The 19,255-nt window shown below is 38.4% G+C and overlaps 1 protein-coding gene across 11 annotated transcripts in view; it reads left to right on the forward strand.

Annotated features, from left to right (window-relative positions):
* LOC110464274 (nephrin-like) overlaps positions 1 to 19,255 on the forward strand; it is a 376,492-nt gene that overhangs the window by 73,701 nt on the left and 283,536 nt on the right. For all 11 annotated transcript variants that reach the window (XM_021519388.1, XM_021519399.1, XM_021519401.1 and 8 more), the window contains one exon: positions 7,912 to 7,976. The gene's annotated coding sequence lies outside the window, so the exon portion shown is untranslated. The remainder of the gene's footprint in view (positions 1 to 7,911; positions 7,977 to 19,255) is intronic.

Below are 19,255 nucleotides of genomic sequence, written 5' to 3' on the forward strand. Positions count from 1 at the left end.
GGGGGGTAGGAAGACTGTGTTCCTGGGAATGGGCAAGTAGAAATGTGACAGTAAATAAATAGAATCCACTCCTGGTAAAGGCATGGTATGAGAGCTAGGATCGTGGAACTAAGGGAAGAGGACCTAAGGTAATTCTAGGTATTCTGGAAAAAAACGGGAGAAACCAATAAATCGAGAACCATTTGAAGGTCAGGTTGTTATACGTTTCCAAATTATAGGAGTTCAATTAACGGAGGATGTATCAATCGGGGCCTATTTGAGGGTAAAGACGATGTTGAACACATTATAGAACCATTCTGGTATGTGTAAAATGCTGCATGTCTTCCGATGGAAATGCTTGCTTTCAGCCTCACTTTCTCCAGGCAAGACACGTTGATGCTGTAAACTGCTGTAAACGGAGACAGTTTACGAGTGTGACTGTTTTTTAAAGCTTTCTCAGACTCCTATCTTATCTGACTGGTGTTTAACAACACTTCAGACCAAAACAACCAACAAACTACAGAAATATGTCCATGTAAAATACTCACGATCCCGTCACAAAATCATAAAAAAGAGAACCCCTGTTAGGTACGCTGGAGCTAAGAACGATATTATACATTACAGGAGTGCGATAGTGCTCCATACTTCAGTGTAATGATTGCAAATCTGGCAGCTTTCATAATTTACGGAGCTATCATAGCATAAAGGGACAAAATCCGAGAGTATTGAAATGCTATTAAATACTGTTAAACGCTGTAGATAGCCCAGAGTGTATTCCTGTACATTTCTCCCATGTCATGAGGACAGCTTTAAGGGAATTATGTGCCATCGGTTACGTTATTAATGGGCGCTCGCTTACGGCTTCTGTTATTGTATTAGGTAGTAACTCTCGCCTATCGGTGGGTATATCTTGACATTCTACGCCATATTTGTCTCGTCACCAACCCTTCTAGAAGTGCCCGAGGTCTATAATATGTAGCTGTGATACTGTTTTAAAGAAGCTGTTTCAAATTTAATATCTAAATGGACTCTCAACCTTTATAGGCAATAGATCTTATAGGTAGCTCGCTACTGAAAGGTTGGCGAGAGGTTCTTCTAGTCATATTAGCAGTGACGGTTAAGGATGCCTGTATCACTGCAAAAAATGGAACTCCACTACACATTCAAAACTGATTTTTCAAGCATGACCATAGTTTTGATAAATAATTTCTGAAAAGAAAACCATACCTTGTGGGACTTTAGGAAAAAATAATTAAAATGAAATTTACAAAATATAATCAACAGGAGTCGTTGTGAGTGTAATGGGGATCCTTAACTCTACCGACATTAGTATTAAGTATAATGGTTAACTGTATTGACAGTAGGAAGGGGAACTGTATGTTTGATGTCAATCTTCAATGGACGATATGACATCTGTAGAAAATATAAATTTCACAGTTCAGTCGTTTGTGTCACTGATAAGAAAATGTATTCCGGAGTATTTTCCTGTTCTATGAATTTTTATTTTTTTTAAGTTAAGTATTTAATCAGAGGGAATGGATGAGACCTGGAAGCTGATTAGTTCAGCGTGGCTGAACAGAAGGACACTGATGGATTAGGTTTGTAAGGCAAAGAACTCCTGACAGGATCAAGGAGGGTGTCGTGGAAATCTTATACATTCGCACGAAACTCACTACGAATAACCACCATCCACGGCAGTTAATATCATCATCGTCTTTTCTCACCGTGAATAGTGCTCAAATACAGAATAATATTTCATTTGGAAATTGCCATCATTTTCTCGTAAGTGGTGGAAATGAGCGCTATTATGGAGAAAATCTAAATCTGGCTGGTTCGATTGGTAAGCTTGGCTGGCTACAGTAATGACTGAAGGCGTTGTTTAGGGGACCCTAAGGACGAGCGTGGAGTGTCAGCCGCAGATTTATCGGTCAGTTAACCTGCAGATCTGTCCTGGTCATCTGGTGACAACGGGAAATATTTATCACGGCTGTGTACTGCATCTGTTCCATGGCATTGTGATACTTAACTTTGTATTGTGTGATATCTTAGTCCATTCAGATATGAAGGAAAGCACTTATTGTCTTTGTTCCAGTTTGTCATCTTTATGACAGCTAAATTTCTATATAATTTGAATGGTTTCTGGCGATATTTCACATTTTTAAGGGCCACTTTCATCATCTCGCTGAAATGTCATAACATGGACATCGTCATATGATCACATTGGCTGCCCTAGCTGTGGCATGACTCTGACGTCTGCTAACCACAGCACTGTTTTATGGTAATGTTTCCCCATAGTCACGTACACATACATACAATATTAATATTTGATGTAATAAGGGAAGGCCAAACTAACTTAAATTGTTCTGAGATCGTAAAACAACACTACAGCAAAACAAAATAATGGTTTCTTTTTTAATAATGGCTCATGTTCTTCTATAAACTTTATTTATTTTACAACAATTATTAAACTAAGGATATATATGATGAAGCATCAACCGCTAGAGTCCGTGTAGAGTTCCATCGCAGAAGATAAATTTATCTTCCGCGTAGAACTCCATCTCTGATTCCTAATACCACCAACTTTCCACCATCAACAACCAGGACGTTCTCCTCCACGCCGACAGGAGCCGTAATTATTGAACAAGTTATTTCAGCTTACATTACAGACTTTTGTTAGCCTAGATGTTAGCCTGTGGGGATCTTAATGCTGAAGAAAAGCCAGTACCCAGTACCCAGGCACAACCCACGTGTTCTAATCAAGGTGCCCCAAGGGATGTTAAAACCTGAATGCTCAGTACCCAGTACCCAGGCACAACCCACATGTTCTAATCACGGTGCCCCAAGGGATGTTAAAGCCTGAATGCTCAGTACCCAGTACCCAGTACCCAGGCACAACCCACGTGTTCTAATCAAGGTGCCCCAAGGGATGTTAAAACCTGAATGCTCAGTACCCAGTACCCAGTACCCAGTACGTATACCCAGTACCCAGGCACAACCCACGTGTTCTAATCAAGGTGCCCCAAGGGATGTTAAAACCTGAATGCTCATGCAGTACCCAGTACCCAGGCACAACCCACGTTTTCTAATCAAGGTGCCCCAAGGGACGTTAAAACCTGAATGCTCAGTACCCAGTACCCAGGCACAACCCACGTGTTCTTATCAAGGTGCCTCAAGGGATGTTAAAACCTGAATGCTCAGTACCCAGTACCCAGGCACAACTCACGTTTTCTAATCAAGGTGCCCCAAGGGACGTTAAAACCTGAATGCTCAGTACCCAGTGCCCAGGCACAATCCACGTGTTCTAATCAAGGTGCCCCAAGGGATGTTAAAACCTGAATGCTTATTGTTTAATTCCAGAGTCGCTGAATTTCATAGATATTTCACATGCCATCCATAACGAGATGAAAACTGATATCAGTATCGTTGAAGAATGACCAGATAAATATAAAATATGATATCAGTATCGTTGAAGAATGACCAGATAAATATGAAATATGAAGTAATGACGAAGGAGTACGCGTACTCTAGATGACATTAACGTTATAACAGGTGACGTGTGAGGCTACATTGGTATCCTTGGAAATGAGGTAGAAGAATGATTTTTAATATGAACGGATTCTCAGTCAACCACTGGCTATATAATGTCATCCAATTATGTCGGTCTATACTGATCATAAATCATAAAAACTCAGCCGATCATATTTCCTACTTAAAAGTTACATGTTACAGATATATACTTCAAAACTTATTTCAAACATTTTTTTTCCTGAAAACCTCCAGGAAGTGGTTTTAAACGTCCTCAAAGCAAATATCAACAAACAGATCAGACTAGTGGGACATTTAATTAACGTCATCTGAGGAAAAACAGACAATTAAAAGCTGAAATTTCAATTTGGTACGTTCTACATTTGTATACTACTGCGATATCCGAGTTCAGCTATCCATTAGAGAGGTCACAGGTTCAAGACAGATGTACAGAGTGTAATGTTTCCTCTCGTGAGGCCGTGCACACTTCTGGCTGCAGCTCCGCGGTACTAGAATCTGCATACACACCACCGAAGTGGCACAGAGGTGACATCGTGGGGTGATTACCGACTCGGCAGCCTTGTGTCGGACTGGTGACATTATTGGGTCACATCAGGACACCTCTAAATTGTAGTCACATGACTTGCTCTAGGGACTCTTCAAGTTTTTAAGTTAAAAAGAATTGTTTGTATGAAATTCAAGGAATCTTAAGTGATCGGTAAATATTCAAAACTTTTTGATAATGAATTAGATATATTGTGATCTGTATAACAATGAACCTGTCTAAACTTAACGCGACTGGGACCAATATCTGTACGCGACTGGGACCAATATCTGTTCAGATAAGACAGTCGGGTGGTACAATTCATAATGCACTCGCCTTTCACCACTTTCCCACATTAAGACCCACTGCATGTTAATGTAATAGGACGAGGAATAATGATAAAGATAGTGCTGTCACTGGGGCTCGAACCAGGAAATTCCCTACAGCTGACGCTTGTAAGGCAACCTAATCAATGCACATCTTTTACACTATTCCTCCCTTTTTGAAACACCAACCCAGGTTCTTTAACTCCCCGTCAAGGATTCTCCTACATTGAACAGGGAGGGTCAATGTCACCAGTTTGTAATAGGATGAGGAATAGTGATAAAGATTGTGCCATCGCTGGGGCTCGAACCTGCGACCTTTGACTCTCCAGCCCGATGCTCTACCCCAGAGCTAAAGGGAAATTCCCTATAGCTGGCACTTGTAAGGCAACCTATTTAATGCAGATTGTTTACACTTACATCCAGGCAGGCCAACAAGAGTGATACATAGAAGTTAGCAACATGTTACTCAATTGTTATAATATAAATAGAGTTTAGAGATAAGACAGATCCCTGAACTTTCTTTGAAGATGATGATGGGAAAGTTAACAGGTTTCCTTTAGAGATTATCTGTAGTTCAGATTAGGTACTTCACTCTATACTTCTGCATGTCACATGTGGAAATATTAATTCCTTCTTGTTCATGAACATTTATACTGTTACAATCAATCAAAAATGTAGATTTGATTTAACATCCTATTAACAGCTGAGGTCATTTCTGGACATCCCTACATGTTTGTAATGTATGTGTGCATATGTGTGTGAATGTGTGCTGAAGGCATGGTATGTTGGTGTAGAGAAAATGTCAGTTACATGTACAGGTCTACCTCTTCAATAAGGAGACAACCTGCATTAACTCATTCACCCCTGAAGTTTCATAATGAAGTATTCCAACCTTTGAATTGGAAGAGTTCAAATGTGTCTCCAGGGGTGAATGAGTTAAGTGACCACTGTCAATGTATCCACTTTAGTGATTTCCTTGTGATTTTAACCTTTATCAAGACACTACCTGAATTAAGGGATTACTTTCACGTGCCTCCGCTTTAGTGATTTTATTTTGATTGATGGGGGTTGGAAAGGAGTGTGGGGGGCTCTTAAAAAATTTAGGAAAATAATTTGATGTATTTTTTCAACATCAAAAGTTTTTTTTTTTTACAAACCAATAAAAGCATGGAAAGAATTGTCACTGAGTGATGTTTGTGGGGAAAAAATTCAATTCAATATCCTAGAATTTTTCAATTGTGCCCGTTTCTGATTGACATCTGGCCTAGTTGGGTTTCTAGTCTGCCTCGATTCTCATGTGAAGGAGATCGAGGAAATTTACATTTGATTCACGATTATAATTGCTTATGAAATGTGCATGCCTTGAGTTTTCTCCCGTTCAGATGGGATTGACTTCCTGTGAGAGACAATTACAGAGTACTGCCAAACTATACAGCATCAGATCCAGCATCAGCCACAAATTATATTTTTGTGTTTGCCGTTTTATTGATGATTGGTAAATTACGTTATCTATTGTTGGATCTGAATCACCTAGACTCTTGTAATGAAATTGTTGTATCCAACACACGCATCAGTAAAGGCATAGATCTAATTCTCCTAGACGTTTTTCATGGGTGTCACAGATCATTTCACTTTCCCTTCATGCATGCCATGACACTTACATCCCAGATAATCTGATTACGTATGTCGCATTCAGACGATAGATTTACAATCTTGATTTATAAAAGGTATGTGGCCAGTTTCAATACTCATTTTCCTTTTGTCAGTGCGTGTTTTTAGCTCACCATGGTCCTCAGACCATGGTGAGCTTATGCTATACTGCAGCGTCCGGGGTCCGGCTGTCCGTTGTCTGTTGCCGTCCGTCAACTTTTCCTTTAAAACGCTACTAGCCCTGAACAGCCATGTAGATTTTGACTTAATTTGGTCTGGAGCATCTTTAGGGCAAGGGGACTCAATTTTGTATAAATGGTGGGTGTGACCCCCCTGAGAGCAGAGGGGCGGGGCCCAATAGGGGAAATTGAGGTAAAACCTTTAAAATCCTTCTTCTACCGTAAGGATTAAAGGATTTTCTCCTAATTTAGTTTGGAGCATCCTTGGGCCAAGGGGACTCAATTTTGTATAAAGGTGGGTGTGGCCCCCCTTGGGGCAGAGGGGCAGGGCCGAATAGGGTCAATAGAGGTAAAACCTTCAAAATCATTTTCCTGCCGTAGGGATTAAGGGATTTTATCCTAATTTAACCTGGAGCATCCTTGGGCCAAGGGGACTCAATTTTGTATAAATGGAGGGTGTGCATGGCCCCCCTTGGGGCTGAGGGGCGGGGCCCAATAGGGGAAATATAGCAAATTCTTAAAAATCCTTCTTCTTCTGTAGGAATGAAAGGATTTGTTCCATATTTAGTCTGAAGCATCTTTGGGTGAAGGGGAACCCATTTTGTATAAACTGTGGGTCTGACCCCCCAGGGGCCTGAGGGACGGGGCCCAATAGGGGAAACATAGCAAATTATTTTTTAAAATCATTCTTGTTCTGTAGGGATGAAAGGATTTGGTCCATATTTAGTGTGGAGCATCCTTGGGTGAAGGGGAACCAATTTTGTATAAATGGTGGGTGTGGCCCCACTGGGACCTGAGGGGTGGGGCCCAATAGGGGAAATAGAGGTAAAACCTTTAAAATCCTTCTACCATAGAGATTAAGGGATTTTATCCATCATTGGGCAAAAGGGACTCAATTGTGTATAAATAGCGAGTGTGGCCTTCCTGGAGGCAGAGGGGTGGGGCCCATGCAATAGAGGAAACATAGCAAATTATTCTTTAAAATCCTTCTTCTTCTGTAGGAATGACAGGTATTTGTTCAAATTTAGTATGAAGCATCCTTGGGTGAAGGGGAATCAATTTTGTATAAACGGTGTGTCTAAACCTCCTGGAGGCAGAGAGGCGGAACCAATAGGAGAAATAGAGGGACTCAATTTTGTATAAATGGTGGGTATGACCTCCCCTAGGGGCATAGGGGTGGGACTCTGTTTGAAATTTGTTTTATCTCAAGTACTGGACGGATCTTCCTGAAATTTCGTATGTACTTACAGCACCTACCAAGTAGTGTTATATCTTCACTTCATACAAATTATTTTAAACATATTCAGGTGAGCGATACAGGCCCTCTGGGCCTTTTGTTTAGACATGTGCTATTGTAATGTATGAAAAGGTGACCCCTGTCGTGTCTTGAAAAAACCTTTCAGTGGCTATTTATACACATGTTTCATGATACATGTTAAAAGTTGACTTTAGTGTGTTTTAGGTTTATTTTTGTGTGTTTTATTATGATTGTTTCTTGTAAGTGAAAATACTATGTACTAAAAGTTTTTCGCCACCTGATTAGTGAAGTGCTGTTAACAGGACATCTTTGGTACTTTATCTCCGCAGTACTCAGCTGTAACTGTAACGAGGACAAAAAGCCAGCAAAAAAGAGTGAATTATTTCTCTTTTTTTTGTGGTTGCTTAATTAAATTTTAATATATTTCTTTATTTTTTTGTTTATTTTCAGATCCAACTGAGAAAGTGTATTGCAGATCTGAATTCACGGGTTAACTTCTATTCATCCTAAGTACGGTAAGTAAAAGGCTGTCCTTTAGAACACCCAACATTTATACCAAGTCATCAACTCGAACATGTCTGTCATTTCAAAAATGTTGTCATTTATTTGAAAATAAAGCACATGAACTTCTCCCTTTATTACATCTTTTTTAAATCACTTTTAACCTGCATGAAAATGTCTGGTTTTTTTATCAAACTTCAAACAATATTTCACAGACCAATGGAGCTGTCGGAGACTAAATGTTTTAAGATGGACTTTAATATGATTTTGAGCTGGTAGTTAAAGTAGCTTGCCTCTTCCAAACAAAGCGGGCTTACCATTAGTTGTGTTGTTCCTAGGAGCCCAGACACTATTACAAACACCTTATGGGGATGAGGAAGCGGACTCCGGGGCATACTAAAATCTCATCACAAATGGACTTTTCTGATTCCTGGCTAATCTGCCCTCCATGCATTCAGACGACCCACACAAAAATTATACGCGCCACCGATTAAGGTTGTCATGACTTTAGCGACTTGATTCTGTCGTCACCTTGTCCGTCACCTTGTCCGTCACCTCGTCGGAAGTTACTGGGGACACAACTGAGGGCAAAATATTTCTCAAAAATTAATCTCATCATTTGTAATTAGGTGATAAAGACTTTAGAAAGAAGCTATAATAATGTGTGATGTTATTATGACTCAAGTCACTTTATCCGTGTCAGGCAGCAATCGCGACACGAGACCTTTGTTTGGCTATTAACGAGTGATCGTATATTATGAAAATCAAATGATAGAATAAAATCTTATCACATCATTCATTAATTTTCTGTGAAACACTTGAAAAACTCAATGAAATGTAGTCTTTGTGGCAAGTTTTAGTTTGGTAATTATTCCTTTAAATATGGTTTCCTGAGACTCCAGGGAACTTCGTCACCTCCTTCAACACCCCTGAATTTTGTAATGAACAATTCCAACCTTTTTATTGGAAGAGTTCAAATGTGGTTTGAGGGTTGGATGAGTTAAATATGATCTCCTGAGACTCCAGGTAACTTTGCCACCTCCTTCCTCATACCAACTCAATCCTCTCTCCTTTATAAAGGCAGGTCTCATCGGTTCAGACTCTTTGGTTAATAGCCTCACTGAGTTATACAAATTGTTTTGAACAATGGTGCTTCCAGCCCCGGCAACGTTTTACTACTAGCTTATCTCCCCCTAGTTCCAAAACTAATTAGGATCTAGAATCAGACATCCAAGTGAACAAAATTATTAGAGTTAATTTTTTTATGAATAACTCACTTTTATACAGATAGGGGCCAGTCTACCTCATCAGACATTCTGATTTCTCACGAAAAAGTAATCGCTAACAATTTTACAAATATATAGTTTTAGTTGCTTAATACTGATGAATTGTCGAATGAAATCGAAAAAATATATTAAAATGAAATTTACCTGTTTATCAAGATTTTGGACAATTTAGTTTCCACATGAAAGAGTAACAGAAAGATCTAAGTTCTAAAGCTGTCGGTCAAGTGTTGCTCATCATTGGTTAAACTCATTCACCCCTGAAGACACATTTGAACTCTTCCAATTCAAAGGTTGGAATAGTTCATTATAAAATTTCAGGGGTTCTATTGTTCAAATTGACTTATCAAAGAGGGAAGTTTGTCGCTTTTCGACACCATTGTCCCATCTTAAAATCTGAGAAATGTGCATGGTACTGTACTTCTCAATACAGAGAAGATGGGTTATCTGGATGAAATGTTTGTTTTGACCACATGTAGAATTCTGTACCGTCTCCCTCAGACTTGGTAATAATGAATCTGTGTCTATACAAGCTTAAACATTTGACCTAACATGGAAAACAAGATGTTTTCTATCATTGTAGAAGTTGGTAGTCCCAGCTCACACTGTAAAACAGTAGGTGTAACTTTGCTTTGTACTATTGCATTGTTTATCTTCTGTCTGCTGTAAATTCTGTCTAGAAGCCGCGTAAACCCAGGATAAATCTCAGCCGCTGGACTGTTACGAGATGTTTGTACTCTTGTGGGAGTGGGAATGGTTTCCCTTGTGGTGTAGACAGACCAGTATCAGCACTGATAGGTACTCCCATACCCCACAGTCACAGTATTGAGGTGTATTCTCTCCCTTAACTCATTCATCCCTGAAATTTCATATTGAACTATTCCAACCTTTGAATTGGAAGAGTTCAATTGTGTCTTCTGGGGTGAATGAGTTAAGAAATGTTTTTGCAAGACATGAAAGTTAGGGGGTTAAAATCAGGGATAAATAATACATTCTGACCCCTTTATAAAGCAAGCATATACCATTTTTAGGGTCGAAAGCCATTTTTGGAGGTCACATACCTCCATATGGAGATAAACTAAAACCCTGCCTTAATGTTAGAGGAGAGATTTTAACCATATGTGACATGACAGATTTTGTCCCATTGGGGTAGATACTTCAGGTCCAAAAGGAGTAATAGAGGATTTATAAAACTATTCTTCAAGTATGGGATTTTTTTTGGACCAAATTTGTTATGGTGTATCTCTTGTCAAGGGAATCAATTTTTGTGTAAATGAAGCATATAGATTCACAAACAATTTTTAAAGAAAAGAATTCACACAAAACAATTCCATCATGCCAAAATGTAACGATGTATAAATGGATAACAAAGTTTGAATTTAACGTAAATACAAAAATTAATTTGGTAATATTATTTAGTGATTGGTTGGAGATACGTTACATTTGGCAGCACTAAGTGTTCAATATCTCTGGTGTTTTACCTATCATAACGCAGGCAATTTTCACTTGACCCGCTGGTGTTTGATGGACTGGACACTGTCCATAATCTCCAATAATGAAATCTCATCATTTTACGACCATGCTATCATTGGTCAGTCGCCTGTCACATTGATTCTGATAAAACCTGATTGTTTTTATGACACTCTGGATCTGCACTTGATAGGAATAGAATTACAGCATGGTCAAATGTGTTTTACCGATATCAATATCAAATGACTACATCCAAATCCGCAGATTATATGGAATAAAGACAAGAAAATCGACAGATGATATAGAATAATGACGATAAAAACAGCAGATAATGTTGCTGGATAATTGGCACAAAGTGTGAGATACAAATTACAGGGTGTCCATCGTATGTGATCCTAGTGACAGAAAAGCTTGAATGGTGTATAGTCCGAGTGACAGGGAAGCTTTGACATTCAATTGGATCTGGTCATCGTCAGGCTTCATGTATTTTTTTTACAAAAATGTGTTTTGAGATTGAATGTCTGGAATGTTAATGGTTGTAGTCTTTAATTACAGAGATGATATGATAACTGAATGATCTGATTGTCTGATGTACTGGATTGACAGGACCGCTACTTTCTCTTTTAACTGATAAATATGGCAACTGATCCCTCCAACTGCCTTGCTAAATCACATAATCTTGAAAAATCATTGGCCAAACCTTCAAAATTCCCAGTATTCTGCATATTTTGAAAGATCAAGAAACATACCCTCAAAAAGTGCCATTATTTTGCATATTTTGGAAAATCATGGACTGTACCTTCAAAAAGTCCCTATATTCTGCATATTTTGAAAAATCATGGAATAATACCCTCAAAAAAGTCTTCATATTTTGCATATTTTGAAAAATCACAGACCAGATCATTAACTAGTCCCATTATTCACATTAATGTTAAGATCCATTGACTATAATTTGAGAGTTGTATCAGGGAGGGGTATCCATTGACTATAATTTGAGAGTTGTATCAGGGAGGGGTATCCATTGACTGTAGTTCGAGAGTTGTATCAGGATGAGGTATTATATGATGGCACACTGACGGTTGTGTTGTCTGACATCCCGGTTGTGAAGATACTGGAATGTAAAGTGATGCGAGCCTCCAATATCAAACATCAACTGATGATCCATTTGTCAGGCAATATTTGCTCAGCGGGAAAAAAAATGAAAAAAAAGTAGTTGTAGCAAATCTGGTGTAGCTGCAGGAAAATGGCGAATGTAGAAAACACTGTTTGTTGACGCAAATCAGACGCTATTTGTCGTGTGAATGTTTCCGAGAGATCAATTATGTCATGTGACCACTAATGGATGTTGGGAGTTTTTACAGCACGCTTTTAATTCCATCACAAATGAAATTGATCAATTCTTAAAATACATTAGAAGCTTTCAATTGAAAATAATCTAACGAGAAATGATCAGCAACAGAACACACTAGAAAAGAAGGCAGGTACAATGCTGTTTGAGATTTGAGTTCCAGCTGCTGACAGTGTCAATATGTAATCGTGGATATTGGTAACGAGGGAACAGTTGAAATTGTTGTTGATTAGATGGAAATTGTCAACAATCTCAATCTAGTATCATTGATCACAAAGATTCATAATAGTTTGTATAGTACAGTCAATTTAAGCTGCTGTGTTTAGAGACCACCTGTGTTTAGAGACCACCTGTGTGTAGAGACCACCTGTGTTTAGAGACCACCTGTGTTTAGAGACCACCTGTGTTTAGAGACCACTCTTAATACTATATAGCCAAAATTTTTGCCAGTCAAACTTTTGCCCTTTGCCAATGAAGTAATTTTCAGTGCAGTATTAATTTTCCCCAATATTAATTTCCCCCTGCACATTTAATTACTATGTATATGATGTTGTTTACTGGTACTCTCAGTGTTATGACAATTTTGCCCTCATTATGAACGGCGAAAAAAGGTGAACTTTTTAACTGCATGGCATTTTTCATTATCTTCATTTTCGATAACCTGTATTAAGAGACCACCTATATACATATAAGACTACCTAGACCCCATCCCCCCCCNAATAACCATGTCAAATGTATCAGAGAGAAACAGCATACTCCGATACAATTGGAAGGATTTGTTTTAACAGATTTCCTAAAGGCACCCTTGTAACATTAGTTCTGAAAAATGTTTCCTTCCTAAAATATTTATGTGATGTCAATGATGATAGAGTATTAACTCAGTCACCCCTGAAGACGCATTTTAACTCTTCCAATTCAAAGGTTGGAATAGATCATTATGAAATTTCAGGGGTGAATGAGTTAAAGGTCTTTTGCTGTAATATTATAGATCAATATTTCTATTATCCTCTGTTTTGGTTGCAGTTGTAAACTATTTAATAGTACAAAGATAAGCAGTAACAATTATAGCACAAAGATAGACAATGCTATTTTATAGTCGGAAGAGCAACTGGGACACGTTTTCGTAAGGTTAAAAAATTGTTTTTGAGTACAGAGAAATGGAATCAATTTGTCTGTTCCATTAAGTGAGGATGTTTTAATTGATGGTGAGAAGATTTACTGAGAGTTTGTAGTGTGAGCTATGATAGACAGTGATTAGTATCTCTGATTCTGAGATACTGGTAGGTAGCCACACAGTACAGAACGTATCCTGATACCGCCGTAGCTTTATTGACAGTGATATTACGGACTTTGTGAGATGGTTGAATGTTTAGTATAGATCACTGAGTTTTAATCGCATGGTTAGGGAACATCAACTGCTATCAGATATAAACATCACAATGTGTTGATAGGTCGTACAAAAAGATCTGGTTGATTTTCTCAAGTGATTTCAAGATAATAATAACACAGATAGATGTCAGTCACTTATACCTTATGTCTCTGATTAAAGGTAGACAACTCTGTTACTGTGTCGATCACTACTGTCTCTGATTAAAGGGTAGATAACTCTGTAACTGTGTCAATCACTACTGTCTCTGATTAAAGGGTAGATAACTCTGAAACTGTATCAGTCACTTTTGTCTCTAGCCAAAGGGTAGATAACTCTGTAACTGTGTCAATCACTACTGTCTCTGATTAAAGGTAGACAACTCTGTTACTGTATCATTCTGAACTGTCTCTGACAAAAGGGTAGATAACTCTGTAACTGTGTCAGTAACTACTGTCTCTGACCAAAGGGTAGATAACTCTGTAACTGTGTCGGTCACTACTGTCTCTGACAAAAGGATAGATAACTCTGTAACGGTGTCAATCACTTCTGTCTCTGATTAAAAGGTAGACAACTCTGTTACTGTGTCAATCACTACTGTCTCTGATTAAAGGTAGACAACTCTGTTACTGTATCATTCTGAACTGTCTCTGACAAAAGGGTAGACAACTCTGTAACTGTGTTAGTCACTACTGTCTCTGACCAAAGGGTAGATAACTCTGTAACTGTGTCGGTCACCACTGTCTCTGACAAAAGGGTAGATAACTCTGTAACTGTGTCAATCACTACTGTCTCTGACAAAAGGGTAGATAACTCTGGTACTGTGTCTGTCACTACTGTCTCTGACAAAAGGGTAGATAACTCTGTTAATGTGTCAATCACTACTGTCTCTGATTAAAAGGTAGACAACTCTGTTACTGTATCATTCTGAACTTTCTCTGACAAAAGAGTAGATAACTCTGTAACTGTGTCAATCACTTTTTTCTCTGACCTAAGGGTAGATAATTCTGTTCCTGTATCAGTCTCTTTTTTTCTCTGACCTTAGGGTAGATAACTCTGTAACTGTGTCAGTCACTACTGTCTCTGACAAAAGGGTAGATAACTCTGTAACTGTGTTAGTCACTACTGTCTCTGACCAAAGGGTAGATAAGGGATTTTAACTCGGTGTCAGTCAGTATCACCCTGACTAAAGGGTAGATAACTCTATAACTGTATCAGTCACTTTTGTCTCTAACGAAAGGGTAGATAACTCTGTTACTGTGTCGGTCACTACTGTCTCTGACCAAAGGGTAGATAACTCTGTTACTGTGTCAATCACTACTGTCTCTGACCAAAGGGTAGATAACTCTGTTACTGTGTCAGTCACTTTTGTCTCTGACCAAAAGGGTGGATAACTCTGTATCAGTCACTACTGTTTCTGTCAAAGGATAGATAACTCTTTGCTTTTGTGTCAGTCACTACTGTCTCTGACCAAAGGGTAGATAAGTGATTTTAACTCGGTGTCAGTCAGTATCACCCTGACTAAAGGGTAGATAACTCTATAACTGTATCAGTCACTTTTGTCTCTTACCAAAGGGTAGATAACTCTGTTACTGTGTCAGTCACTTTTGTCTTTGACTATAGGGTAGATAACACTACCTGTGTCAGTCACTTTTGTCTCTGACCAAAAGGGTGGATAACTCTGTATCAGTCACTACTGTTTCTGTCAAAGGATAGATAACTCTTTGCTTCTGTGTCAGTCACTACTTACTCTGACCAAAGGGTAGATAAGTGATTTTAACTCGGTGTCAGTCAGTATCACCCTGACTAAAGGGTAGATAACTCTTGTTTATTATGTAAGTTACTTTTCTGATTGAACAAAGGGTGCTGTAGATAGCTTGATATAGCTGTTTGTCACTCACTTCTGTCCTTGACCTTTATTAAGTTGATGAGCAATTGCAAATCTTAATCTTCACCATATCTGGTGATGTTGGAGATAAAATCTCAAATGACAGGACAATATTACCAGACGAAAGCTAACGCTGGGTTTTGGATGACAGCTACTGAGGATATTCTGAATTTATGGTCAAATTCTTCCTAACAATGCTGCACAAAGCTGCAGCGTTATACAAGCCAGGAGTTGATCGCTCACTTCAACCTGAGTTTCAGAACGCTGCACGTATTTAATCATGTCTCTCTGTAACATGAGACAGTTGTCAGTGTATCCTATGCTAGGTCTCGGTATACCTTGTCTACGATGAATAAGTATTCTATATCTTTCACTTACTCCGTAGACTCTGATAGCTTGGATTAATGTTATGGACTCTGGGTATTGAATTGTCCTCTACCTCTGCATGAAAAAGGATTCTGGGAATTTAAATACACCTTTGTCTTTGTACCATGTCGATCCCCGGGTATCGCCTGACCCTGGCCCATCATGGTGATCGAGCGACTAGAATGCTTCGGTTTAACGCAGTTAACTCACTCTTGTGTGATCATTGATTTGAGCGTACAAATGAGAGACAATTTAAAGTGACGTCTGCCGATACTCTAGTGATTTATACACGCGCGACGCTGCTCTCTGACATACGCTCGCCACACACTTTACCTACACTGCTGGAGAGTTTAGCGGTACGACCAGATCAATGCATTTTACTCAGGAGTTTTGTATTTCTATTTAGAGAATAGACTACAATGTCCTTTACAATGTAAAGTTATTGTATTAAACTGTGTTTAGCAATCTCAAGGAGCTGATGCGTATCTCAAGAGGTAACAACTTTTCACCGTATTAGGAGAAAAAATAGATGTATTGAATCAGTCATAGCTTCATTTAGAGTTTATTCAATATTATATATTTTGCATTTGTATTCAAGTCCAATTAACCTAGCCACCAGAAATTGGTTGGCCTGCTATTCAGCCAGTATTTTAGGGGACACATTGACCCTCTGTACAATTTGTGCCCATTATACAACTGTCTTACAATCTTCCCACTTCTAATAAAAATCTCACAAGTCAAGTATTTGAGCAGAAAAGATGCCTAATTCCTCAAATCCTCAAATCCTGTTTAATTGAACTCATAGATATAGAGTTGGGGCTGTGAAGGGGATTCACATTTATCCAATTCCTATAAATTCAAATCACCTGAAGAGCCTTAAGATGGATGAAAGTATGAATGGGATATTGTCTCCCAGTGTTTTGTTTTGATTCTATTTCTACGATAACATGGACCCTTTCATTTCAATATCTGTTTTTATACACCCATCAAATTTGACGGGAGTATTATGGTATGGCGTTGTCTGTCCATCCGTCTGCCCGGCGTAAACTTTTGTTTGTCCGGCAGTCTCCTCCTATATTTTTTGACCGATCTCTTTGCATACATTATAATCATGCTATGAAGTTGTGTCTCCCTTAAAAGAATTTTGATTCGACAAGTTTTCTAAAAGTTATTGCTCTTTGTTCATTTTAGTATTTGACTTTTTGTCCGGAGATCTCCTCCTACATTTTTAGGTTACCAATGAAATTTTGCAGAAACCTTCCATGGCCAAAGGTCAACAAAAATAGTTGCCGGTTTGGTCCCAGGTCCCCAGGGGCCTGAGGGGCAGGGCCAAAAAGGGTTCAATTGACTTAAATTTCAAAAATCTTCTTCTCAAGACCCAGATATGGTAGAATCAAATACTCTTCATAGATGGAAGGTGCTTTACCAAAATTGTGAATTTCTTGACCCTGGGGTCTCACGTTTACCCCTTGGGAGGGGGTAAACTTTACTATAGTTTATATAGGGAAATCACATTTTGGACCAACATTTGTTTAACTGCCATTGGAAGTTATTCAATTTAGGTTAGCATTACCAGTATTGGGAAGCAGTTTGATGGTTTGCACATATGATGATATGCACACCCCATGGGCTGATGGAAGGGGCCAAAAAGGGTTGAATTGACTGGAATTTCAAAAATCTTCTTCTCAAGACCCAGATATGGTAGAATCAAACACTCTTCATAGATGGAAGGGTCTTAAGGTGCTCTACCAAAATGAGCCTTGACTGACCCCTGGGGCTGATGGTTGGGGCCAAAAAGGGTTGAATTAACTGAAATTTATTATGGTTTATAATGGCAAATGATACTTTGAATATTACATGTTAATAACTTGATTGGAATTATAACCCTGAGTTGACAGTTTGATACTAAATTTTGAGCCAGCCCTACCCCCAAGGTCTGTAGAGTGGGGCCCAAAGGAGTCAGTGTGCTAACATTTCTTCATTTTCCTTGTTTAGAATCAGAGGTGCTAGTTTCGAATACTTTTTAGTCTTAAATCTGTATGCTAGATATTGAATAAGGTAGTTTTATTGTTTTTTGTCACTGAATAATATTTCTGATTGTGTTAAAAACAAAATCAACTCTCTGTATAAATATATCAGGTGACCGTTAAGGCCCATGGGCCTCTTGTTTGACATATTTCAAACTTAGTAGGCTAAATATTCATGATATGTTGTTGTGTCTCCTTGAAAAGTTTTTGCCCTTTGTTCATTTCAGTAATTGATTTTTTTATCCAGAGATTTTCTCCAACATTTTTATAGCATGTCAGCTAACCAATCTTTGAATGATGCAGATCTCATTTCAATGTTAGAAAGAATATAACACTATATGGCATTCGGTGGGCGAATATTGTCCCCCCCCCCCAGAAGAAGGCTGAACTGTCTGTCTTATATCACCTGTGGCCAGGTTATAAGGTTTCTTTGTGTGACCTGCCTCTTAATTTCTAAGTTTTTCGTATTTTTAAAGAAAGTACAAATGATACATTTGTATCGTGTGTTGTGAATATGATTTCTCTGCATAAAAGTAATGTTCCCAGTTCTGATGAATAACAAATAAGCATTGTATAAGAAAAAACCTCTCTCAATTTTTGTCCACATTATCCAACGTCCATGCACTCATCAAACTATAAAAGATAACTTTTTAAATATTTTGGCAAAATATTTACGGCCAATAAAGTTTTGAAAATAACAGGCAAGTTTGATCATACCCTGTAGGTACAGTGTTAGAATTAGCGTTTTCAAAAGTTCTCTCCCAGAAAATTATTGCATTTTCAATTGAGGAATATTCAGAAAAAGGAAGATTGCAAATACGCAATTTACGTTTTCTCATTTCTTCCACAGCCTTAATTCACAACTTCACATTTTCTATCGTTTAAGCGATTTGCTAAGGTAAATTTGTTCCTTCATGTAAACAAATATTTCATCACCAGCAAACCACAGATCTAATCAAGTACAATGCAAAAATAATTTGATTATAACAAAATCCATCTGGTATTGAATTTGAAATAAAAAGACAATTTGTAATTGAATTTTTATTTTTTTGATTGATGGAAGAATTTGAACAGATTTAGTGCGGCCGGTTATGTTTTTATCTGTGATGTTTTAAGAAGCTTGTCATTTTGAAGCTGCGCCATGGCGAGAACACAGGAACATGTCGGCTGTTCTCTGGTTTATACGGAGTAAATACTATATCGGTGCAAGAGAATGAATGTAGAATGTATTGGAAACGGAAACAATTAGGGGCCTTATCTGACATTGGATAGAATGACGTGTCAGAAAAAGGTACAAAGCACGAAGACGAGATAGCAACATTAATAAAACGACAATCACAGTATGAAAACGTTTCAGTTGTGTGCAAGAGAAAATTAAATTGAAAATAGACGGGAAAACATCCAATCAGTGATAAGTTTGATGTGTGGTTTCAACGTTTTTTGATCAGTGTTGAGTGACTGTATCTGTGTCCCCTACTGTGTGCTTCACAGCAGCGATCTGTCAAACAGAAATAGACCTATGGGGAGAGGTAGCAGGGTTTGGGG

This window comes from Mizuhopecten yessoensis, unplaced genomic scaffold (assembly GCF_002113885.1).
Source record: "Mizuhopecten yessoensis strain PY_sf001 unplaced genomic scaffold, ASM211388v2 scaffold10979, whole genome shotgun sequence".
NCBI classification, from domain to species: Eukaryota; Metazoa; Mollusca; class Bivalvia; order Pectinida; family Pectinidae; genus Mizuhopecten; species Mizuhopecten yessoensis.